Source organism: Ursus americanus, chromosome 17 (genome assembly GCF_024610735.1).
Source record: "Ursus americanus isolate L20-20 chromosome 17, mUrsAme1.1.p, whole genome shotgun sequence".
Taxonomy (NCBI): domain Eukaryota; kingdom Metazoa; phylum Chordata; class Mammalia; order Carnivora; family Ursidae; genus Ursus; species Ursus americanus.
The window spans coordinates 47,267,809-47,293,973 of NC_142143.1; the positions used below are offsets into that span (position 1 = coordinate 47,267,809).

Genomic DNA, 26,165 nt, shown 5'->3' on the forward strand with positions numbered 1-26,165 from the left:
CACAGCCCCCACCCTGGCTCCAGCTCCCTGGACCACTGAATAGTCTATTCATGGGTTTCCCTACTTCCACTTTTATCCCCCTAATGTGCTGCCCACATGGCAGTACACTGTTTAAAATCTTCCCAGAGCTGCCCCTCGTCGGGAAGAAAGCAGGAAGATCACACAGGCCTGGCACGGCATTTTCCAGCTAACTCATCTCGATTGATCCCCCCGCTCATTCTCCTGCTCCAACAGTATGGGTCTTCTCCTGTGTTCTCACACCTGGATTCTCCTTCCCATCTCTGTTTTGCCTATTCATTCTTCAGATCACTATGTAAAAATCATTTCCTCCAGGAAGCCTTCCTTGATTTGATCATCTAGGTCAGGGCTATTTAAAGTCAATCCACACAGATCAGTGCCAGTCCACAAGCTATCTGCAACGAGATAAATGCAAAAATTGAGAAATAAGCATTTAGAAACCTTTCTAGTATTTTAATATTACAATGGTATCCAAGCACCTGATGAGTAGACTAATCTTGTTGAAAAGGGTAAAGACCAGTCCAAGTGCCAGGACGCCTGGATGGCTCAGTCGGTAAAGCGTCTGCCTTCAGCTCAGGTCATGATCTCAGGGTCCTGGGATCAAGTCCTGCATCGGGCTCCCTGCTCAGTGGGGAGCCTGCTTCTCCCTCTGCCTGCTGTTTCCCCTGCTTGTGTGCGTTCTCGCTCTCTGACAAATAAATAAATAAAACCTTAAAAAAAAAAAAAAAGAAACCCACCAGTCCAAGTGCCATTGGTCTTATGACACCAAGTGCCGCTAGTTTCGGTCCATGACAGATTAGAAAGGAAAACTGATCCTCCAGCACACAGGGTTCGAGAAGCACCGGTCTAGGTCGCATTGCCGTGTTATACACATATTCGTGGTACCAACTACCTTCCTTTCGAAGCATTTATCACAAGTGGCAATTTTACATAGATTTTCTTTTTTACACTGTCTCCCACACAGACACCTAGCTTCACGAGAGCAGGCACCTGTTGCCGCTCGATGTCCCAGCCTAGCACAGCGCCTGGCACATAGCTGATAATAAATGTGTCTCATTAATAAGGGGAAAGAGTGAGCCTTATTGATTTTAACTGTATCACCTCAATACCAATTTTTGTACTTCCCGAGTCACCTACAGTCTATCTACGAGGATGGGAGAGTGGCGGGGGGTATTGAGAGGGAGATGTGAGAATAATTATTCTATTCCATGAACTCGGCCACACCCTTCCATCGTGCTCCAATGGTATGATGAATTTAAAATGCAAAGCAGACAGTGTTGCTTTAATGAGTACAAGAGAACATTCTGTCTCGGGTAGCTCAGATCTGGAACTTTCTACGGTTACACATCACAGGTGTTTTGTTTGATATTTATGTCACTATAATTAACATCAGAAAATATGCTTAAAAAAAGAAAAAAAGGGAATATTCTTGCCCTTCCAGGGACAGAGCTGGACACAGGAGCGCTTTCTGCGGTGTCGTGTTTCCTCATACAGCTCTCCCCTCCGCGCCTTTGTTCCCAGCTGTTTTGCTGATAAAATGGAGAGAAAGAGACCTCGTAAGCTGGTGTGACTCGGACAGCTTGACTTCTGGCAGCTGCTGGACCTTGGAGCATAATTTCCTCCCTCATGGGTTATCAGAATCAAACACCCCTCACTAATCAGGATTTCAAAGGATGCAGATATCCGGTTTAATTTCAGAGGATTATTCCAAAACAGCTCGGGGTAGGACATTCGGACGTTGAGCCCCCTAACTGTTCCCTCCAACAGGCATCAGAGGCGGCTGGAATCTCGAACTTTTTCCAGGAAAGAGAAGAGATTTCAATATAAAAGAGCAGTGGATGGCGTCAGACAGCCTTGTAGCCCCAGCACTGGGAAAGGTACCTAATCCCCCTGGGCTTTTACTTCCTCCTATGTTAAAAAAAGAGGTTTTGACCAGGTGACCTCTCCAATCTCATCTAGCTCTGAAGTTCTCTGGCTGTAATCTCTAAGGCCTCTTCTTGCTCTAAAATTTGGGAACTGAATAATTCAAATTCCTCTCGGCCACAAGCATCAAGAACCCTTGCCTCGATTTGGTATTGAAAGAGGTGGCAAAGGTTATATTTAGACAAAGGACTTACCTTTTGCTGCTCACTGAGTTTCAATTTTCTTCTGAAGAGTCTGCAATACAACCTCATGCCAAATATCGTGAAAACAAAATTGTTTACAAAATCCCATGACTCAGAGATCTCACACTGTTCCATAAATGGAAGTGTATATACTAATATTATTCCCCAAAACAGTGTGCCTGGGAAAAGGGTTCCAGGATCAAATACTGTCTGCAGTACTGAACGCAGTACCTTCTTGTCGATGTACCACCTTGCAGACGAGCAGGTGAAAGCATCGCACCGCCTTCCCTGGAGAAAACCTCTTGAACTTGGCTTGCCTTTAGCATTTCTCCACACTGAACCGCAGAAGTCTATTTCTTGCCCCTCTGAAACATTTTTTTTAATCTTTTATTTATTTATTTATTTATTTGAGAGGGAGAAAAATGATGAGAGAGCATGAGTGGGAGGCAGGGAGAGGGAGAAGCAGACTGTCTGCTGAGCAGGGAGCCCGACGCAACCTGGGGCTCGATCCCAGGACCCTGGGATCATGAGCTGAGCTGAAGGCAGACGCTCAACTGACTGAACCACCCGCCCCCCCTCCCCCGAAACATTGATTATCATTTTCCAAACTAGGGCTCCACAAAACCTACTTAGGAAAGGCTACTCTATGCATCCCCTTCCACTTGGTAGATGGAGTGGAAGAATTCCGCTTGCACTTGGAAGAATTTGCCAGCCCCACCCCAGACTTACTGAATCCGAATCTTTGGAGATGGAGCCCAGAAGTATCAGTTTTCTCCAGCCCTCCGGGCTGTGGCGTACTGGGGCTGTTGGTAGCAAATTTGAATAGCAGAGTGTTGAAAGGTCAGGAATTTTAGGAGTTTGGGAGCCAGTTGATGCCAGCTTGGCAGACTGAAATTTGCCATGGTGAAAGAATTTACACCATGAAAATGGGCAAATGCTCTAATTCAGGGCTTTTCTCTCCGGTCCCAGACCATTGCTTGTGAAACACTTCTCTGCAGGCTGCTGCTTCCACGTGCCCCTTCTGCACAGCACAGCTGGAGAACCAGCGTAATGCAAATATGTGAGAGCAGCACCAGGCATTACGGGGCCAAATTCTGTTAAAAGTTTAATCACTAGTTTTACCGTGTTTTTAGGTATTGCCAAAAAACAAAAACAAAATGGTATGCAAAAGAAAGTCTTGCATTTTCTCCTTAAAGTAGGTAGGAATTATCTAGAAATAGAAAGAAGCAAGTAAGCAGAATCTCATTAGGAAGAGGAAACTTTTACAGACTTTGTAAATTGAGGCATGAAATGGACCCTGCTGACAGATATAATTTTATTACGGTCGAGTCTTTTAGTATTGGGAGGGGGAGAGAAAAATCTAGAGGTATAAAAATATCCCCAGACTATGGATGGTCCCTTTTTCTTCTTAACGTTATAAACTCCTCTTCGCTGCATTTCAGACTGAAAGGCAACGTACCGCACGGCTGTTGAGACTCTCCCTAAGCTCCTTTGTCCCTGGAGGGCCATCGGTGGGGGAGTGGGACGGTACATTATTTCTTTCTTAAAAGGGACTCCTCTGACAGATCCAATTACAGTCTCATTTCGTGTTTGATAGTAAACACAGAGCCCAGGGTGATCTTTTCTTCATGTCTCTGGTTCAAGTACAAGATCCAATGACAGAACCGCCAAGTGCATCGTGAGCCAGGACGGTCGGAGCTTCTGCTTAACATTCGTCCTTCTATTCGCTCCGAAGGGGGACAACCTCAAGGTGACTGCGGGACTAAATGCAGTTTTGCTTGCACAGCTTATCTGGCATAAACACACTCCACTGGGTGTCCTATCCCCAGTCATTAGGACCCGGACCTGCCACCAACAAGGATTTAATCGTTGTGAATTTGGCAGCTCGTCGTGACAGCCAGACACAATGACATTGCCTGTCTCTCCTGTAAATGCCAAGGGGTATACGCTTAAAGACAGGAATCTCTCTTCTCCCGTGCAGGCCTCTGACTTTCTGACAGCCCCCAAAATACACCTGAGGCAAAATGATGACCAGGAAGGAGATGGGGGTGGACCCCATGTTTATTGAACACCTCACACCTGCCACGCTCTGCCCAGGCATGTTGTGTATCATCTAAAAAAAATCTCCACAGCAAACCTAAGAGAGTATTTGTTCTGTCCATTCTTTTCCTGTCCTTTTAAACTAAGGGTCAAATTAAATGCCTTTGAGGCCAGACAGGGAAGGAGGGTAAAATAAATGAAACGAGCAAGGTGCAATCGTAGACACACAACTAAAACTGGTGACTTCTCAGTAGTGAGGAGACAGGGGGAATGGCAGCGACTACGGCAAAATCTGATTTTCATGCCAATACTTTAAATTTTTGAATATAGCCAAGTGATTCAATTAAAAAAAAAAAACACACACAACTCTGTGGACTGAACGAAACAAGTACATGGGCTGGCTCTGGCCACCATCTTGCATCCTCTGTTTCAGGCACGGTCCACCCCATCACCTAGGGCTTCCCAGAGACCTGCAGGATGAGCTGGTTCTAGGCCGTGGTGCCCAACCCCTCATATTTACAGTCTGTGCTCTAGCTTTGCGTTTTATGTGTTTCTGGTTCTGGAGCAGTGCTCTGGGTCCCTCCATTTCGATGCACTTCCCTCTCCCCTCTTACCCCTACGGACAAGGTCTCCTCGTTCTGAGCCCGGAGCTCTATCTGCCGCTGTTGTCATCTCATAGTCAAGTGAGAAACTTCCTAGCCCACCCCTGGCCTTATAGACTCTACCCTTTAAACCTAAAACTGGGTTGGAGTGGAGTGGGAAGGATTTCCTGGAGAAAAATTAGGTAATCCCCATTCACAAATGAGGAATCTGAGGTCTACTTGGGTCAGGTAATTTGGCTAGTAAATAAAGTGGAGGCAATTTGGACCCAGATTTATTCCTCCTCCAAAATCCTTTCCTCAGAGTCTCCCTTTTCGACTAAACGGGCTCTGAACTGAATAGGAACCTCTAGGAGATCTGGGATGATACATTTTCCCTTGAAATTCTATAGAAACATTGCTTTCTATTCCCCGGTATATTTGTATTTGGGGTTTTTGTTGTCGTTTTCTGAAAGAGAGAATGTGCATGTGCAAGTTGAGGGGGAGGGGCAGAGGGCAAGGGAGAATCTCAAGCAGACTCCCCACAGAGCAAAGCCTGACGCAGGGCTCGATCTCACGACCCTGACTGAGATCAAGAGCCAGGTGCTAAAGCGACTGAGCCACCCAGACGCCCCTGTTTGTATTTGTATTTGTTTTAATAAAGAATTCGCTATTTTTCCTTCAGGTAAAAATAATGTTTCAGAAATACTTGCTATACTGTTATAAGTCTTTTTATTCCCCAGACTTGGAACCACACCCCCAGGGACACATGCACACCTGTCACGTTGGTGACATGCACATGTCACATCGATGCCATCAGTACTTCCAACCTCTTCCTCGTCCAGTATCTCCCAGGCTCCCCCCAACCCAGACTGCCAACAATCACCCCCTTGTCAGAACGGAAACTTTCAACCTGGGGCTCATAAAACTTCTAAAAAAGCAATCAACAAAATAATTCATTGATTTTTTTTAACCTTTAAAAAAACAGTTGAAAACCTCTAAATGTGAGTTAAGTACGTTTTCATTTGTCTGTTTTTTTCAGATCAGCTATGCGAGCTCAGTCACTCAAACTGTTTTGCCAGCAGACAATAGGGAGACTAGCCCAGCCACCAAGGTGGATTCAACCTCTGTACAGTTTTACGGTGTGTTTATTTTTTGTCACTTATCTTTTACCCATAATGGACCAATGGTTCAAGAAAAAAAACATGGAAATTAAAATCGACGTGGAGCCATCGCTTTGAATTATACTATATTAATTCAGGGAATTCATCACATGGTTTTTGTCATCAGATTTAGAGGTTACATGCATCTGATCAAAATGTTATATACCGCATCAAGATGTTTTTAGTGCTTTTTTTAAAAGATCAATGTTAAAACATGCAGCAACTTTTACACCCAATTTGGCTTTAAATTTAATGGGAATAGAGGCCTTGTATACTGAAATACGCTATTTGCAGAAATTTGCCTTAAAATTACAGCCTAACACTTTCTGTCCTGTCAAATAATTAAGGTGAGAAAATAAATTCTTTTAAAAGTTTACCAGTTACTTTTATGGCTCAGATGTTAAGAATGCAAACATCAGATTTTGAAAAAAAACTTTCATCTATTTTCATGTCACAACTTTAAATTTCAATCTACATTTTAAAAACTGTTTACTCCTCAAACAAAACACGTTGCTTTAAAATATATTTTTAACATATTATATTTTTATTTAAAAAAAAATTAGGGGCGCCTGGGTGGCTCAGTCAGCTGAGCATCTGACTCTTGATTTCAGCTCAGGTCATGATCTCAGGGTGCTGGGATTGAGCCCCGAGTCGGGCTCCATGCTCAGCGGCGAGCCTGCTTGAGATCCTCACTCTCCCTCTGCCTCTCCCCGGCTCGTGCTCACATGCTGTCTCTCTCTCAAATAAATAAATCTTTAAAAAAAATAAAATTGCTTTTATCACTTGTTATTAAATTAGAAAAATAAAACTTATGTTTACATAGTTGGGCATTATGACATTTAAAATTAACTTCAAAAATACAATTTTTTTTAAGATTTTATTTATTTATTTGACAGAGATAGAGACAGCCAGAGAGAGAGGGAACACAAGCAGGGGGAGTGGGAGAGGAAGAAGCAGGCTCCCAGCAGAGGAGCCTGATGTGGGGCTCGATCCCAGAACTCCAGGACTGAGCCACCCAGGCGCCCCCAAAAATACAATATTTAAGATGATTTTCGTTCAGAAAATCACTTTTTATCATATGCTACATGGAGAATTTTTTAAAGGAAGTGTTTAAGGTTTTGAATTAATGTGAAAATGGTCTGGAATTTGGAAACATTTTGCTAATTCTGCTTTCATGTAAATTCATGTCACATGAAGCATATGTTCTTTAAAAACTTGCTATATTGGAATAAGAACCCGAAGAAATGATTCCCAAATGGTAGAGTATCCAACCCCTAGTAGGGAAATATTTGGGGACTGTGAAACCCTTTCGTCCAAGTCCTGTATTCTAACTATGTAGGTAAATATCTACTTGCCAAGCTATATAGATTATTCTATTTTTTAGGAGGTCAACCAAAGTTTCACTGAAGTACCCACATTATAGACCTAGGGTGTAGACACACTGTAAGCGTGCAGCATTTATAAGGGAAATATTTAAAACCAACTTAAAGAAAATATAAAAATCGTATCTAAAAAGTTTAGATGCTCAGCCAGATTAAAGATACGCAAAGGTGAAAGATTTATGAAGACGTTTTCCTCTAGAGAGCTACAGATATACTATGGGTCCCTTCCCTCTTCTCTACCCACAAGACTCTGCCTTAAGCCTGAAGACGTCTGGGAGCAGGTCACCTGTTCTTCTACAGTGAAAGGCAAGGGATCAATGAGTGTTTCCCTTAAGCAGATTTGGGCCATGGGAGAAAGCCAAAGTCGGGTCAGCAATAAGACCTTCCAGAGCGCTGGAAGAAAACTATCAGCAAGAAGCTGGAGGGGAAAGTTGGATGTCTACTGGTTCTAGAAGGAGCTGACAATGACTACCCAAACTCTAGACAAGGCAGTCAGCAAACTTGTTTTGGAAAGGGTCAGACAGTAAATAACATAGGCTTTGGGGGAGGTAGGAAGTGTATCACGACTACGCAACTCTCTGTTTGTAGCATGGAAACAGTATTAACAAGCCGTAAACAAATCTGTAGGGCTCTGTTGCACTAAAACTTTGTTAACAAAAACAGGTAGCATGCTGGGTGTGGCCCACGGCTGTACTTCCCCAGCTGTGCTCTAGACGCATCAGTCTGGGGTAAAGGAAGAAGGGGAGAGCAGAGCAGAGCCCGGCTGTGGAAATGCCCAGGGAGGTCCAAGCTACTCTAGCATCCTGCCACGCCTGCCGAAGGCAAAGCCAGCTTACGCAACCACCACGCCACTCGAGAACCTTCCTCACGCCTCACTTTTTCTCCTTCCCCTGACTCCTACCCTAGACAAGTTAGAAACTGGCCAGCACGCTGGGGAGGGAGAGAAGGGAAAACCAGAGGAAGAGAAATAAAGAAGCAGTAGCAGCCACCCTTTCCTCCCAACAAGCTGCCAGGCTGAGGAAGACAGGGCTGAGAAAGAAGAGAAAATTTGAATTAAATCTAATGCAGAGATCTTGGGCCAAACACACTTCATTTCTGAACTCAGAATGCATTTCCAACTCAAAATGACAATAAACCTGTTTACCTAAGAGTCAGAAAAGTCATGGGTTTGAGAGAGAGGAAGGTAAGTGATATGTTGACTAAATCGCACTTGCTTTTCAAACTTCTAGTGACATTCACAATCACAGAGTCAAGCATTTGCTTTTCTAGGCTGAAGACCCCAGCTATTATGGAGAAACAAGTGGTGACATCATTCATCTCAATTGCTTTTTGCAAACTGTTGACACAAGGAGCCCACCAACAAGGCCACTCAGCAGTGTGAACATTATTGACCCATTGTCATATCCGGTTTCTCCAATTGTCCAAAACAGATACTTGATTATAGAAGATAATTGGGGATTCTTTTGTCCTTCAATAAATATCGTGACTAATGTATGTCTTCCTTCAAGTAATGTGTGCACATTCACTCAGATACTTTTAATTCTCCAACAGGGTCACGTTTCCAAGGGCTCTCCTGCTTTCCCAAGGGCTGCTGGAAAGCGTATTTGTGGCCTGCAATTCCGAGCAAATGGCTAATTATAGAGAGTGCTTATCAGTTCATTAGTGGCTCTTGAACCGTTGCCTGCGGAATGCCAGCTGAACCAGCAATTTTTCTGACTCTACGCTGAATGGGGCCCCTGGAGCATTTGCAGGAATCAGCGGAAAGCTTGATTCATTCTCAGCTCTTAGACTAGCAAAGACAACAGTAGGAGAATCTATCTGGTTTTTGTTAAAGATATAGAAGAAAGTTTTGTTTGCTTTGTTTTCCATATCCTGAGCTAAAAAGGTTTTTAAAACAAATGGCGTCATCTATTGATCTCAGTACCTCTGTGCTAAGAATGCTATAACATAAGGTTATCTAACTTCGTACTTGATCCACACTTTCCAAAACGTGTAACTCCTCCGTGTTGTCTCCAACTGCTACCACACAGACACACTTTTCTTGATAATGATGTACTTCCATTATGGCATTTTCCAGTGTTTTGCTTTATGCATGATCACAATGGAGTTCTCTTCTTAACCTGTTAGCTGGTACCAGGGAGAACGGATATGTGTCTATCTCCTAACTTGTACCGTTCTTAGTGTGGTGTATGTGCATCATATTTACTTGGATAATTTTTCTTCTTTTTTTTTTAAGATTTTATTATTTTTTTTTTTATTTATTTGAAGAGAGAGAGACAGCCAGCGAGAGACGGAACGGAAGCAGGGAGAGTGAGAGAGGAAGAAGCAGGCTCCTAGCGGAGGAGCCTGATGTGGGGCTCGATCCCATAACGCCAGGATCACGCCCTGAGCCGAAGGCAGACGCTTAACGACGGCACCACCCAGGCGCCCCAATTTTCTTCTTTTAAAATCCTATCACATCCACCCAAAAAATGGTGATGGGAAAAAAGAGAGAGAGAGAGAGAGGAGATTGATAGTTACATGAATCTTGGTTGACAGCCAACTCCAATGATCATTTTATTTTTGAGAACTTTTTATATATGTAATAGCAATTATTTATCAAAAGTTAGTAGCGAATTGGGTCTATACCTCCTGTTTTGCTTTCTTTTTTCAGCAACTCCTTGTCACCAAAAACAAGAGACTCTCTTAAGCAAAGTTGAACTTCTGTCTTCAAAAGGGTGGATTATGCGGAAGACCGTCAGAGTGCTATTATCAGGTTTGAGTGATAAATACCATTTTTAATGAAGGGAAAATTAGGTATGTATTCAGTTTCTCACACTATTCAACATTTCTGTGCTCATTTTCATTCAACAGATACTTAGGGAGAGTCCACCACATTTGAGATAATGTCCTAGGCACTAGGATATGGCAGAGAAAGAGACAAGGCCAAGAACATTATCAGAGGGTGATCACTGTCATGCAAGGATGGAAAGTAGGAGGATGTAAGAGAGTGACCTTGCAGTCAGCTTAGATTGGGTGGTCTAGGAAAGGCCTCTCTGTGAATGTAAATTAAAGTTGATCCGGCTGATGGGAAATAGTCATGCAAAGATCAAGCAAGAGCAAACACATTCCAGAGAAAAATGCTAATGCAAACACCTACAGTAGGAACCAATTCCAAGGAGCCAAAAGAAGCTTAGTGTGGCTAGAGAGCTGTTGCCAATGTGAAGATGCTAAGAGTTGAGCCAGGGAAGGAGAGAGAGGCCGTGAAATGAAGGCTTCCCAAGAAGGGATAAAGATTGGATGTTTTTTCCAAGTTTTAGAAAAAATCAGACAAGGAGGGCATCTAAGTCAAGAGAATAACATAACCATAATCTGATCTACATGTTTTACTATTGTGTCTGGCTGCAGGAGGAAGAATGGATTATAAGGAGATAAGAATAGAAATTAGGGGGCACCCAGTTTGCTCAGTCAGTCAAATGTCTGACTCTTGATCTCAGCTCAGGCCTTGATCTCAGGGTCCTGAGCTCTGGCCCCTGCATATATATTTTATTTGTAAATAAAAAGATTTTTAAAAAAAGAATAGGAAATTAACATGGCAACTGTTATAGTCCTCCATGCGAGAGATGATGGTGGGGTGGGAGTAAAGATGGATTGGGATGGTGGTAAAGATGTAGAAAAGTGGAAGAATGCAGGATAGACTTTGAAGTAGAGTTGGTAGGCCTTGCTGAGGGGTAAATGTTGGAGTAAGGGCAACAGAGGAAATAAGAATTGTGCCTAGACTTTTGTCTTGTGTAAATGGGTGGTGTGGTGGTGCCACTTACTGAAATGGGGCCTACGGCACAGGAGCAGAGTGGGGAGGTCCGCAGAGAATAAAGGTTGTTTTAGTGGTGTAGGTTTAAAACAGCATCTGGAAACCCCAATGGAGATGTTAGATAGGCACAAAGATTTCGGGAAGTCCATCCTAAAGTCAGTATTTAGGGGTTATCAATACAGAAAGGGTATTTGATGCCATGAGGATAGTCGAGGTCACCAAATGAAGAACAGAAAGAAAAGTGAAGAAGAAATCCAAGGTCCAAGGCCCTGGGATAGTTCTTTATTTAGAATGAGAAGAAAGAAGAGCCATCAAAAGAGCCTGCAGAAAGGCAGCCAGCCAAGTAAGAGAAAAACCAAGCAAATGTGGTGTCACAAAAGCCGGAAGAAGAAAGTGTTCTATAAAGAAAGGAGGAGCCTAAAGCTGTGGTACCTGAAGCTGTGGAGATGTCAAGTGAGGTAAGGCAGGAAGTATGACCATCGTGGTCAGCAGGCAGCACAGAAGGCGTCGGTGAACCATCACAACAGCCTTAATGGAGAGGTCAGGCCAGAAGCTGAGTGAAATGGGGATGACGTCCATAACTACGGAAGAGTCACTTAGGACATTTCACTGAAACAAGGAACAGAGTATTTTTTTTTTTCCCCAAAAATCTTTATTGGTCAAGTGCTAAGTGTCAGGCCCTGTGCTAAGTACTGCTGGGGCACAGAAAGATAAATACATATAATGCGTGTTTTAAAGTCTCACAGTAGATGGTAGAACATCGGGAGTGGATGAGTAGTTGCCTGTATTTGTCATCGATAGCCGTAGTAATGCTATGTAACAGACTGCATCGTGGTAAGCATTTATTCTTGCTCATAAGCCAGCTGAAGGGTTCTGCTGACCCAGGTCTGACTCAGGCTGGGCTGGGCTTGTTCACATGACTATGCTTGGGGGCTCTCCAGTGCCAGGACCCTTGTGAGCGGGAGAGTCACATAACCACAAGGCTGGCCTTGACCACTAGTTCGGAAGAAGACCACCTGCCAAAGATGAGAATGAGACCAGCATCCAAAGAGGAACAGAGATCATTATGGAAGAGTCTCAACAATAAATACCATTGAGCCTGAATCCAAACATGCCTGATGTCTTCCATCCTGAACGTCCTAGTAATGTAAACCCAAAACTTCCCCTTTGTGTTGAATATAATCTGCATTGGGCTCTGTCGCTGGCAACCCGAAGAGTTCTAATACATCCGATGTTGGGACCTTTAAAATATATATATATCTCCCCACTGATGATTTAATCAAAGAGATATATATTTTTTAAGGGGGATTTAGGAAGAGTCATTCTCATAGACTGGTTGGGAGAGATAAGAACCTGCTGAAAGGAAGTCAAGCTGGAGGGAGTTTCATAATTTGGTTCCTAGGGATAAAAAGGAGAATCCCATTTCCCTGTCCAGCAGCTGATACTTCGTTGGTACACACCAGAACGCACCATGCCTGGTTGTTTAATGCCAGCGTCCGTTCTGATAAGGAACATCCACATTTTCCGATTGTTAAGTATCTTGATTATCACCCCTGCCCATCCCTATGCTGCAGTATATTTTCAATAAAATGAAATTGCTTCGAAACATTTTAGAATTCTCTTTTCTGTCTGCCTGTGATGTATGACCTCAATTATTTCCACCTTGGATATCAAGATGCAACAGAAATAAATTTGCCTGCAGCCTGGATGAACTGGCTCCCCATGAGAGGGACTGACTTCACTGGCTCTTCTCCTTTGACCAAGTCATGCCGAAATAATCAGAACAGACCCGGGCAGAATTCAAATGGCAGTCACATCCAGACTATCAGAGACATTGACAGGAGGCTGACCCCTGGCCACAAGGTGCCAGAGGCAGACAGGCAGGAAGGAAGCCAGGGAGAAATAGAGGTATGAAAACCTGTGAGAATTATGTTGGCAACGCACAGTGTGCCCACAAAATCCAGAGGGTCAGGGCTTGCGGAATACCCCCCAAAAGATGCCTGGTCCCCACCTCAAAACACCTACCCTGCCCACTACTGCTCAAAATCGTACCACACAAACTTGATTATTTGGTCTAAGGAAATAATCAAGCGAATGGGCAGCGGTTGAAACTTTATAATAGCAATCATTCGAAAACAATCTCCATGTCCAGAGCTTCCTCTGACTGGCCGCAGAAATTATGATGTGCCCATATATTGGGCTACTGTCATCCCATTAAGCCAAAACTGTGTCACATGCACTCCTACCTACAGAAGAGTCTGGGGATAAAAATCGTTTTAGTTGAGGATACTACTATTTTGAACAAAATCAGAGTTGTCTTCATCAGAAAGAGGAGTGGATATTTGTAAGTGACTTGCTGTAGCTACCATACAACTTAAATACCCTGAAACATGGGGTTGTTTAAGTGATGAATGGTACAGCCACAGGATGGAATTCTCTGCAGCTGCTGGTAGCTTAATTAGGAAAGGTGGAGTAGGAAAGTGTATAGTAAATGTGCTGGGCATTTCAAATGAAAAAAACAAGCTGAAGAAACGTAAATGATATGATCATGAATGTGTGTGCGTGTGCAGGCAGGTAGATATCTCCTTATACATGCTTAAGGAAGTGTTATCATAGCTACTTCCGGAAAATGAGACTGAAAAAGAGTGTGACAGTTACTTTTCACTTAAATCCATAGTATTTCTTTTTTTTTTAAGATTGATTTGTTTTACAGAGAACACAAGTGTGAGCACGTGCAGGGGGAGGGGCAGAGACAAAGGGAGAGAGAAACTCAAGCAGATTCTGCACTGAGTGAGGGGTCCGAGGCGGGGCTCGATCTCACCACCCTGAGATCAGACCTGTGCAGAAACCAAGAGTCAGAGGCTTAACTGGCGGCACTGCCCAGGAGCCCCTAAATCCGTACTATTTGTTTTGCAATTGGAATCACAGCATTTCTTAGTGTAAAAATACTCCATTCTAATCTGGTAATTTGCTTCCGGATAGGTCTAAATACAACAACATTCTGGGCAAATCTGCCTCAATCCTGTGCCCTGGGATCATCAGCAAGAAGTGTGTTTATACCATGATTCCATTTCAGCCAAGAAGGCTCATCAAAGAAGGAAGCGTACACCCCCCTGAGAGACTATCTCAGAGAGAAGCCCACCCAAAGTTTGGAGGGCAGGATATCCATTCCTCTCCATGAAACCTTTTTCTCTAAGGTGAGGAATATACTCCTGTTTCTAGATTCACGTTGATGGATCTGATTTATTTTTCATCACCCCAGAGAAAGTCCTTCTTTGTGTTGAAGTTAAAATCCTGTGCGCAGCCTATAATTCTAGTTCTGTTGGGCTGGTAGAAAGTTGGCCATCCTCCTCCTCCATGTTGTCATTGAAAGCTGGAATGCTTCCTGGTGGCTAAAAAAATTAAATATGTATATCCAGGATTTGGAAAACTAAACCAGAGCAACTCAGACAAAAGCTTAAAGTTTCTTTGTGTGTTTTATGTTAACATTTTGTGAGAATTTTGCCCTCTGCTCCACGAGGTAGCTATGACTGAGTCACATAAAGATAATCTCCGTCACCCCCACACGGATACTGAAATAACTGGATGCCCCGAAAAGACGCGTCGTGCCTTTGCAAAGACCACCCTCGAAACTATATTCCCACGGATTATGCTTCCATATGACCTCACCCCACAGACTTCTCAACTGTAAAGTCAACCATTCCAATTCTCTAACCCATGGGCAGGGGCCCCCTCTTCAATCCTTCCCATTTCCCCCTCATTTTTCTCCAAAACCTATTCTATCTCACCAGTACCCTTAAAACATGGTGCTCAAAAATTCACTGTGGCACTCCAATGAGATCGTGTTTTAAAAGGCCTCTATTTATGGCCCTATTTTCTCTCCCCTTATTTGTACACCCCCTACTTATTTGTACCTCTGTACTTCCTGGAACAAAAAGAAAGCACTGAATAATCAAATCAATTAGTATTACTGACCTCACCACTGAAGACTCATGTAGCATCACATGGTGCACAATAGGATTAATTAACATGCCAGAGTGACAATACTGAAAGAATAAACTAGAAAAGTCCCAGGGAATTTTTAATAGAGTACATGAGTTATAGAATAGAAAATTGGTCAGAAATCAGTAAGAGAGGGGCGCCTGGGTGGCACAGCGGTTAAGCGTCTGCCTTCGGCTCAGGGCGTGATTCCGGCGTTATGGGATCGAGCCCCACATCAGGCTCTTCCGCTATGAGCCTGCTTCTTCCTCTCCCACTCTCCCTGCTTGTGTTCCCTCTCTCGCTGGCTGTCTCTATCTCTGTCAAATAAATAAATAAAATCTTTAAAAAAAAAAAAGAAATCAGTAAGAGAGACAGGAAATCAAACAAGTATTGCATAGAGTGAACAACCAAATGGTAAGTTTCTAAGACCCAGCATCAGGACCAACCTACCCATCACATCACATAGCCTGAGGGAGAGGGTGCTCCAAGAAGTCTGCTTGGTTCCCTGACCAATGCTGGGCCATCCTGCCTGGCCACACACCCCACACTCGTATGTTCCAGCCCATTCTGATGACTCTACCTCCAGATATCCCTTGCTGCTCCTGACCTCCTCACTCTGTCCAACGCCAGATATTTTAGCTTCTCTCATACTAAACATGGCTCCCTGAAATTGCATTCATCCCTCCAACTACATGTGCTCCAGAGAACATCCAAGCCTGGTCCAACACATCCTCCAGACAAAATCCAGGCTGGCACTAGCCAGCAAGACTGAAGGTGCTGCTGGGATTGTCCCAGGCCCTGAAGAGAACTGAACAGTGGTCTGGCAAAATTTCTAGCATATTTTAAAAGGAAATGTTTTTGTCCAGATATACATAGTCGGATTTGAATAATGCATATATGATAGGACTCCACTGATTGTCGTTCCAGAACTAGAAATGCATAAAGGATTTGGAGAGAAGCTAGGAAAGAATAAGCATTGAATAAATACAGGGAAAAACATGCTTTGTAGCTTTCATTTGTAGATGGAAATTTTTATTTGGTTACAAAGAAAAAATTTCTGATTCTCAGGCAAAAAAGTAAGAAGATGAAATGATTCCGATTATGAGTGTCTTTCCCTGAAAAACTTTTAAATAAGATTTCTTTGCTATCCAGAGGCCAGAGTATACAGTAGATGAGTGATCCCCAAATCTGCTTGATTAATAGAATCAGTAAAGAAGAATTTTAGATGCAGAATTCAGACTTAATGAATTAGAATCTTGAGAGAGAACCAGGAAATGTATTTATAAACCTAAAAATCTAAATCTGTTTCTGGTGGTTCTCCAGGTCTGGGAGCCATTGTGAGGATGACATCTATTGCACCTTCCCAAGCTAAGATCAGACTTTTTGTTCTCTGAGACTGGACAGTAGTTACAAGCTTTTGTCTTGTTATATTGAACTTTTTCTTTAAAAAGTTTTATTTATTTGAAAGAGAGAGAGTAAGCAAGAGAGAGAGCACAAGCGGGGGGGAGAGGCAGAGGGAGAAGCAGATTCACTGCTGAGCGGGGAACTCAATGTGGGGCTCCATCCCAGGACCCCAGGATCATGACCGGAGCCAAAGGCAGATGCTTAACCCACTGAGCCACCCAGGCACCCCACTATAATGAACTTTTAAATAATAATCCCTGCTTTTGTTCAAGACTAATGTCATACACTTGGGAGTATATTAGCCCCACTTAGAAGAATTCTTCCTTCTCTAAGAACTTCCCAATCTATAGCAAGGCACCCAGCAGACTCTTTTAGATGATACAACCGAATCCGCTGGCTTCTGTTTAGTGGAATGGGAATGTTCCAAGCTGAGTGGGTGGGAAGCCCAGCCCCCTAGAAGTCTGAAATTGGGAGCAAGAGTGAAAGTTAGTCTTTCAGCGTGGCTAGACCTTGTGAACTTGGGAACTGCTGGCTGCCATCTTCCACTGGACCGAGAGATAGGAAGAGATTTTCCCTAAGAAAGAAGATATCAGATGCATAGAAAGAAGCAAGAGCCCAGCAAGAGTATGCTCTGGATTTCTACCAGGTTTCCAGGCACCCATTGCAACCTTCCCTAGGCCCTCAATGCCTTCTAGCCCTGGGGTTCCATAAGCCACCCTTCCTTCTTACAATTATTTTTGTTATTTTAAAGCTACCTCAAGACGTAACTTGCAGCAAGTGACCTACTCAATGTGCCTACTAACACTTGACAATGAGTGACATGTTCTCCAGGGAAGAGAGCTTCCATGTCCCTCCCTGCCATGGTGACCAAAGTCATTCTTTTTCCAAGTGCAACAGTTCAGAGGACATATGACAGCTTCCTTTCCATTTGAAGATCTCTGTATACTATGTGTCTATGAATACTGATATGGTGGAAAAAATCATCGATGTTCTTTATTAATATGGAAAAAAAATGCCCAAACATGGTCTGGGACAAAATCATTTTGTAAGATTATTTACAACCTTCTTCTGGGAAAAAATTACCATCCTGAATAAAAAAATGCTTAAACAATTTTCTGATAAACGTTAATTAGCTTAAGATCTCTTCTGGGAACTTGCTACCCACCCTTTTAGCTGTCTGTCAGGAATCAAATGGTATTGAACCAGACATTGCTTTTTATTATATCCAGTCAAACAAAGATTATCCAGGCCATTCTCTTTTCCTATAAAACATTCTTACCAAAAAAATATCTTGAATTGATCTCTTTGCTTGCAGCAGGTGTGAAATGAAATTTAACAGCAGCTCATAGCAAAATTGTCAGAAAATTTTTAAAAAATCATTTTGTTGGGTCTTTATAAAGGCTTTTTTTTAGTTATTGCTGAAGTTTACATTAGCCAATTGGTTGTGACTTTACTTGAGTCCTCTTTAGACAAGTTTTTTGTTGTTTTGTTCAAAAACATCCCACCCAGCATTGCTAATGGATTACAATATCTGCTGTCCTTTTAGAGCTCTTCAAAATCTCGCTGCTCTATTACTTGAAATGCTTCAGGACTCTGCTTCAAAAGCTCGCCTGTCTACAGCTCTCTCACCTTTACCCTTGCTCATCTAGAGTGCAGTTGGGCATCTGATACAACTAATTTGCTCGTCCCGGAAGAACCCTTCCAGATTGTGTTTTCCTTTCTGGCATTACTTAGATCCCGATTGCTGGGCATATCGCAAAACAACATCACTCTCCTTTTCTTTTGCCAGTTAATGTATGTGTGTGTTCGTCCATTACGTCAAATCTTTGTTAGTATCCACTATGTACAAAGTATCCTTTACATTTCCTGTCCTCCAGAAGCTAAGGGAATAGATAAGAACAAACAAAGCTCCTAATGCAACAGATCCAGACCACCTCCTGCTTCAGGGTGCTGCTGCACCCCATTAGACACGTCCGATGACATCTAAGAGCAGTTTTAAATATTGAAAAGAAATGCATAAATGTACCCAAGTCTTTCAAAGAAGCAACGACCAGACACGACCTTGCACAACCCAAAGCCGCTGTCCTGAGGATCTCGTCCTCCACACCCTACAGCAGCTGCCTCCTTTAAGTCTCTTCTCCTACCCCGATTCCAACAAGGGATTGCCTTTTTCTTTCTCTGTCTCAACCCCTTACCTTAGTCTAACCTTGCCAACTGAGCCTGTTCTTTCAGAAGTAGCTCTAGGCCCTTTCTCGCCATTTAAGGTTTTTTGAGCATCTAAAACTTTATTATCTTAAGGAGTAGAAGCCCAGGCCTGGAAACTGTTCCGTCAACCAGATGGCCTCCGTCTTTACTCGTGGGTCCAGGGGAGTCAGCAAGACTGCCTATACTCCCGTAACAATAGCTCTGCCTCCAGGAGAGCTGTGATGTCATACCACATGGGATAAGGGCCATAGACAAGTTCAGAGGCACCAAAGGCATCTGGAGGAGTGCAAGCTTGTTTCCGTTTGTGAGAACTAGCCAAGTTTCATGGGCCGAGGGATGCAAATCAACTCAAAGTTGAGACGTGAGTCATCCAGACCGCCTCAAGCATGACGATCATGTGGGTAGAAGACGGGAACTTGCCACACCGGCCTCCCTGCCTGCCACTCTGCAGCCTGGCCAAAGCCATTCTGTCTGCGTTGCTGTCTGGATAGCTCAAGTCATTTGCTGAGACTCGGCCAGGGTGGTCACGGGCCAGCCACAATGGTACTACACAAAGCGTAGAAGAGAGTCTGCTGATAGAACAAACCTACCAGCGTGGAAAGGAGTTAACGCAGCAGGCCTGAGAATGCCTCTCTCTAGAAAGGGCTGCTAGCCAGCTTGCCCTTTGACATGGGAACTTGGATTTCAGGACAATTCCCACCACTCCCGGAACTGGTAAGAAAGGCTTTCTGTGCTCCATTGTGCAAACCATGTGATTTCTGCTGAACACCTGCTTTCCTTCTGGGAGTCTGGAATTGTAGTGTATGCTGAGGAAGAATGCCTGTGTGACCAGTCTCCAACAAAACTCTGGGACACTGAGTCTCTAATGAGCTTTGCTGGTCACAGCCCATTGCTGGAGAAATCAAGTCTATCCTGTGCAATTCCATTGGGAGAGGACTCTTGGAAATGTGTGCCTGGTTACCCCCAGACTTCACCCTGTGCACCATTTCTCTTTGCCAATATTGCTTTGACTCCTTTTGCTGTGATAAACTATAGCCGTGCAACTCACAGAAACTCAGCATGGTTTTGAGACTCCTGACAACATGACCTCTCCTACTTAAGGAGTCTCATCTCATTACATTCCTACCCTTGCTCGCTCTGCTCCTTTCTGTTCCTCAAACAATCCAAGTTCTCTCCTGCCCCAGGGCCTTTGTATGTACTACCTCATCTGCCTTGAATGTTTTTCCCTGTAACCTCTTATGGCTTATTCTTCAGGTCTCAGCTTCTGTGTAACCGCCTCAGAGACCTTCCCTGACCACCACCAATTGAGTAATTACCTCTCACATCACCTGTGTATTTACTGTCTACCAATCTAACCTATAATTGTCTTTTTTATTTATTTAAGGACAATTAGACTGCAGTACCATAGGGCATGGGAGTACTTATCTTGTCCACACTATAGTCTTAACATTTTTGACACAAGAAGAATTCGATCTGTATCTGTTGATAGGTTAAATGAATAGACCCCTGCATTCAGATCAAAACATCCAAGGTGGTAAGAGAGGAGTCTTAGAAATCCATTCCAGCATCTTCCATCCTATTAGAAGTCCATTTTACATACACTGGAATTCCTTTTTAAAAAAAAAAAAGAAAAGAAAACGCCGCTGTTCTCTCTGGGTGCGTGTCCTTTCAAGGCTGATTTGAGCACTTCTCCTGAAACACCGCAAACATTTTAGTCCCTGTACAAACAGCTGGCTGGAATTGACCTGAACTCATGTCTCACTGGGAGACTCAGGGATTAGTAATGACCCTGCTTGCTATTGGTTAGAACTCAGATGCTGGCAAGGCAGGGCTCCGTCAACATATTTCAAAATGCTTGCTCCCCAGTGACCTCCTCCTCTTTGCATATATTTACAAGAGTTACAAAACAAATGCCAAATGCTGAGCAATAAAAGAAAAAAACTTTCAGTTTGGATTTTGAAAGTCAGTGGCTCTGCAAAAACACAAAATAGCAGTGCCAAAATGTGAACAAAGTCAAGTATGAATAACTTCCCTAATGACTTCCTCTCTTCCAGAAGCTTTTGGATCATTCAAAGGACCTGGCCCTATCTTCTGAAAACTGCCGTTCTTCTTTCCAGTGAAAAAAAAGCAGAGGTCAAAGACAAGGGCCCCTCTAAAATGCGCTGCTATTTAAGGACCCCTTCGTGATCAGAGTTCAAAGCCAAAAGACTTCAACGAAGTACTAGGGCTCATCAGGCTATCCAGAACCACACTTTCATTTTGCAAAGATCGGGGTGTGTCCTAGGTGTAGAAGGAGACCTGATCTTGCGTCACGCTTGGCTGGCGGAGACAAGATGAAATCTGCTAGATGCAGTGTTGTCTTTAGCCTGTATGTCCTTGGCCTTGACCCGAACCATGCTAACCTTTCAAAGTCATACCTCCTGCCACTTTCCAACACATACCTTAATCTCCCATCACACTGAAATTTTTACAGTTATTCACATAGGCCAAGCTGTTTTACACTTCTGGGTCTTTGTACATAGCCTTTCTCTACGTGTATGTATTTCTCCTTCCTTTTCTACCTTGAGGAAAACTACACATTCCCCAAGAATCTGATCAGGTACGACCCCCTTGGTGAAGCCTCCCCGGATTTCCCAGTCAGTGGCTCCCTCCTCTGTGTTCCTATTGCCCTTTGGGGAACCCCTGATTATAGCACTTAGAATATTGTATTTTGTGTGTGTGCGTGCGTGTGTGTGTGTGTGTGTGTGTGTGTGTTTCTCCCCTGCAGCCAGGCCACGAGTTCTTTGGGGACAGCCAAATCCATTCATCTTTACAGTTTGGGAGCTTTGTAAGTACTGATGAACTAGCCGGAGAATCAGAATTGAGACTTCAGGCGTTTGACTCCAAGTACTAACCTCCAGACTGTTAGGATAAAGAAGACTGAATGTAATATGTGGTAATGCGTTGGAGATTTCCACGTACAGCGTTCTAAGAGCTTTGATAGAAAAAATTGGAAGGAATTTTGTATACCAAAGGAAGCATCGACTGTGTTCTGCCTTCCTTCACACACAGGTTGTATATCAGAATTTTCTTCCCTTTCAGAGTATTAGAGCCCATACTCTATAAATGTTGTTTACGTTTTATGGAGTATAGAGCCCTCTGGAGCCCAGTTCCCACCCCTCCTCATCCAGGCCGTGTGTTCCGGAAGTTCTTTACACGGCAAGGGAATATTAATGCCCAAGCTTTATGGAAGATTGGCTGTAGAAAAATTAACTGATAAAGCCCAGGACCATAGGAAGAGAATTATGGCATGTGTGGCTATTTATCTCCAAGAAGATTTACTATCTCACCTGAAGAGACACGCTGCTGGGTGACAGGAATTTATTTACAGTTCAAGCCTGACCTTTTTCCATGTTGAGGGAGATTGCCTTACTGGGTAGCTCGGGGATTTATTGTCCCTGTTTAACAGCAGTGACATTTCCTGACTATTGGCTGCAGAAGCCCTTCTAAGCTCAAGCACAGAAAATCCTGACCCTTGTGTCCCACCTCTACCTAGGGGCACAGTTCTCGGGGGAAAGTATCAGTAGGTTTAAAGGACAAAGTTTCTTGGAAGAGAATGAGAGCACAGGGGATAGCGTGATGCTTTGCCACCTCCCCTAGAAATCAAGACAGGTAAGTTCAGGTAGACGTGGGACCCTAGGAGCCCAGCAGGGTGAGAGGACAGGGGGCAGATGCAAGGGTATAAAACTGCAGGGAAATGAAATAGGACCCCCCTTGCCGCTCTCTTCTTCTCCTTTGGCACCCTTCTGCCCCGTAGCCAGGTCACAGAACCACAGGTTTCCAAACCAGGGAAGCAGCCCTCAAACTGGCTTCTGCTCCAATCGCAGGTAATCTTTATCCATACACTGAACAAACTGACAAGCGGCTCTATGTATCCTAGGTATATTTTAAATTTCCTTTTGCTTAATCCTCATTTCTTTTTTCCCCTTCACTTTCACCATTTCTATAGACTTTGGGGTTTTCAAAATATTTTTAAAATATCTCCAAGGAAATTCAAAATAAAAAAAATCTCTCAGATGCAGAAAACACAATGTATTGGTAATTGTGATTAATAAAACCAATGTTCCCCATTAAATTAGATAGTGAACTTGATTCAAGACAGGGATATTTTTAACTGAGAGAACTGTTTATATGCACCAAATTTAATGAGTCGCTTCAAGTATAGCCTGTTTGACTTCATTAGACTCACAGAGATAAGTATCATATGCAGCAATTAGCCAAGAGAATGTCGATTTAACCATCAAATTGCCCATCCCCCTCTGCAGTGTGTGCCATTAATCACAGTCATCTATAAAACTTCGAGACACAAATGGACATGAATTACTCTGTTCTTCTGAAGGAATTTCTTCTTAATATTCCACGCATCTTTTATTCATGTTACAAGTTACATTTACTGCTTCAAAGTATGGAATGAAAAGACTCAAAAGAGATCTAGTTATCATCTTGGATAGGTTTTTCCAACCCATTTTTTAAGCAGAGAAACTTTTCTCCCCCAAAAAAAGAGACCCAACAAATAAAATAAAAAAGAGCAGAGATTCTCATCAGGAAGTCTTGGAGACCCATTTCTCTCTCTGTGTCTCTTTTTAAAGATTTTATTTATTTATTTATTTATTTATTTATTTATTTATTTATTTATTTACTGCAAGCAGCATGAGCAAGGGGAGGGGTAGAGGGAGAGGGAGAGAGAGAATCCCAAGCAGATGCCATGCTGAGTGTGGAACCCGACATGGGGCTCCATCTCACAACCCTGAGATCATGATCTGAGCAGAAATCAAGTGTCAGATGCTTAACCAACTGAGCCCCTGAGGGGTCCCTGGAAACCTATTTCTTTGGGGTCTCATCCCCTCCTTGTAGTTGGCCTGGCCAACCCCCAGCCAGGGTCCTAGGGTACCAATATAGGATATAGAAGTGCTAAACCCTGACTCAGGACAGTTTGAAAGCAGAAAATCTGGAGGGAAAAACTCTCACTTTATAGTCGAGAAAAATGAATCCAAGACAGGTTAAACTACTTTCTTAAACCCAATCAACTGGTTGCTAACCTGAACCTAGAGCCCAGGTGTCTACGACACCAAACTGATTCCCATCAATATCCCCGTCTCTTCTGGAGCAGACTGCTGGAAAACAAGCCTTTTACATCTGGGTAGAGAAGATGTAATTTGCTGCTGCCTTCACTGCCCAAGGTAGAAGTCATTTTTTATTACATAATTTGAGATGGCAGTTAATGAACATCTATCAAGCCACAAACATGGAGTTTCTTCTGTTAAAAAGAGAACTGCTGTATTATTCACAATAGTCAAGGTATGGAAACAACCTAAGCATCCATCGGTGAATGAATGGACAAAGAAGATGTGATATGTGTACATACATACATCTATACACAGTGGAACATTACTCAGCCATGAGAAGGAAGGCAATCCTGCCAGTTCTAACAACATGAATGGACCTTGAGGACATTATGTTCAGTGAAACAAGCCAGAGAAAGGCAAATATTGCAGTGGTATCACTTATATGTGTAATCCTTAAAAAAAAAAAAATCAGACTCATGGAAACAGAGCAGAAAAGTGGCCAGGGGCTGGAGGGTGGGGAAAATAGGGAGAGGTTTGTAAAGGGTACCAGCTTTCAACTATAAGATGAATAAGGTCTAAGGATCTAATGCAAAACATGGTGACTATAGTTGAGAACACTGCATGGTATAACTAAAATTTGCTGAGAGAACTTAAATATTCTTACCAAAAATAAATAAATAAATATAAACAAACAGTAAGGTGATGGATGTAGTAATTAACTAGATGGGGGGATCTTTTCACAATGTGTACGTTTTTTATTAAATCACCATGATGTACATTTTAAATATCTTACAATTTTACATGTGATTTATATCTCAATAAAGCTGAAATTAAAAAAAATTAAGTGTATTCCAAATAATCTATAGCCATGAATCCCCACCAACTACATTTTAGTTGTCAAATTTGTAATATGAACAATAATGCTTAAATAGCATTTGAAAAATATAAAATGCTGCATAATTTAGACATAAGAAGATGAAGTTATTTCCTAAAAATGAGAACATGAAACCATAAGTCTTGTTGCCTAAACGCCACATACCTGTCTCTGTGACAGTTGCCTGTCTCCGGACAATGGAGATGCAAGGTCGCAAGTAAGAGAGGACAGCCGGTGACACAGGGAACAAACATGGTCCTAAGGCGAAGTGGCCTGTTCAGACATTCAGATGCTCAGAGTGGCTGCTGGCCGCATGTTCCTTGTTTCTTTTCTACAGTAAGCTTATTTTTCTCGCCATTTACATCAACCCTGAATTTAAGGTAACTATTTCCTGTTACTGTTCATTTTACTTTGTTTATACTGGGGAAAAAAAGAAAAGGAGATAAGGTATTCCCAGTAGAATATAAGGTGATCCAAGCTAATTAGATGCAGTAAGAGCTAAGTGACAGATTAGCCTTTCATCCCATTAGCCACGTGCATAAACCAAAGTCATAAACATTTAGTAAGTTGTCATTTATTTTAATGCTTTTTAAATGTGCTAAGGAGAAAAAAATTTATGATGTGTTTCTCCAGCATTCTGGTTATGAAGCTTCTATTTATCAATAACTAATTTATTTCTATAATGGAATACCAGTTTGCCAAGAATGCTTCACATAATAAATATGTGGAATTAATGTATAAGTCTCTAATTATTGAATAATATAGGTAAGGATATAAGTAGTTCCTGAAGAAGTTATATGTACTGAATGTGCAACAAACAATATAAGAAGGAAAAATGTTTTAGGTGGTTTCGGGGAAAGAAGGATTTAAAAAACCACATGGGTAAGACAAATACCATATGATCTTACTTATATGTGGAATCTTAAAAACAAAATAAAACAAGAAAACCAAGCTCAGAGATGCAGAGAACAGACTGGTGGTTGCCAAAGGCAGGGGGTGGAGGTGGGCAAATGGGGGAAGGGACTCAAAAGGTACAAACTTCCAGTGATAAACTGAACAAGGATTTAGTCATAGGGATATAATGTATAGCGCGGTAACTATAGTTACACTGTATTGCATTATTTGAAAGTAACTAAGAGAGCAGAGTTTAAAAGTTGTCATTACAAGAAAAAAAATTTGTAACTATGTATGGTAACAGATATTAACAGCCTTATTGTGGTGATCATTTTACAAGATATACAAACATCAAATCATTACACTGTATACCTGAAACGAATACAATGCTATATGTCAATTACACCTCAATAAAAAATAATAATAAAATTTAAATTTAAGAAAGTTGCATGGGTTCAAAATTTTGCCATAAATAAAACCCCAAAGCTCAGTTTGCCACCCACTTATTAAAAACCTAAATTTCAGTCCAAAGAATTTAGCACCCCCCAGCAAGTTTTCTGTAATAGGATTTAAAGGCTTACCAGGATATGTCTGTTAGGTACAAAGGACGGCCTCTGCAGCACACT

At 42.5% G+C, this 26,165-nt stretch overlaps 1 long non-coding RNA gene across 1 annotated transcript in view; it reads left to right on the top strand.

Moving 5' to 3' along the window:
• The window catches only part of LOC148108680 (uncharacterized), a 30,160-nt gene extending 24,273 nt beyond the window's left edge, over positions 1–5,887 (top strand). Inside the window, exon 3 of the long non-coding RNA XR_015727235.1 lies at positions 5,784–5,887. This is a non-coding gene — a long non-coding RNA (uncharacterized LOC148108680). The remainder of the gene's footprint in view (positions 1–5,783) is intronic.
• The last annotated feature ends 20,278 nt before the right edge of the window (positions 5,888–26,165 follow it).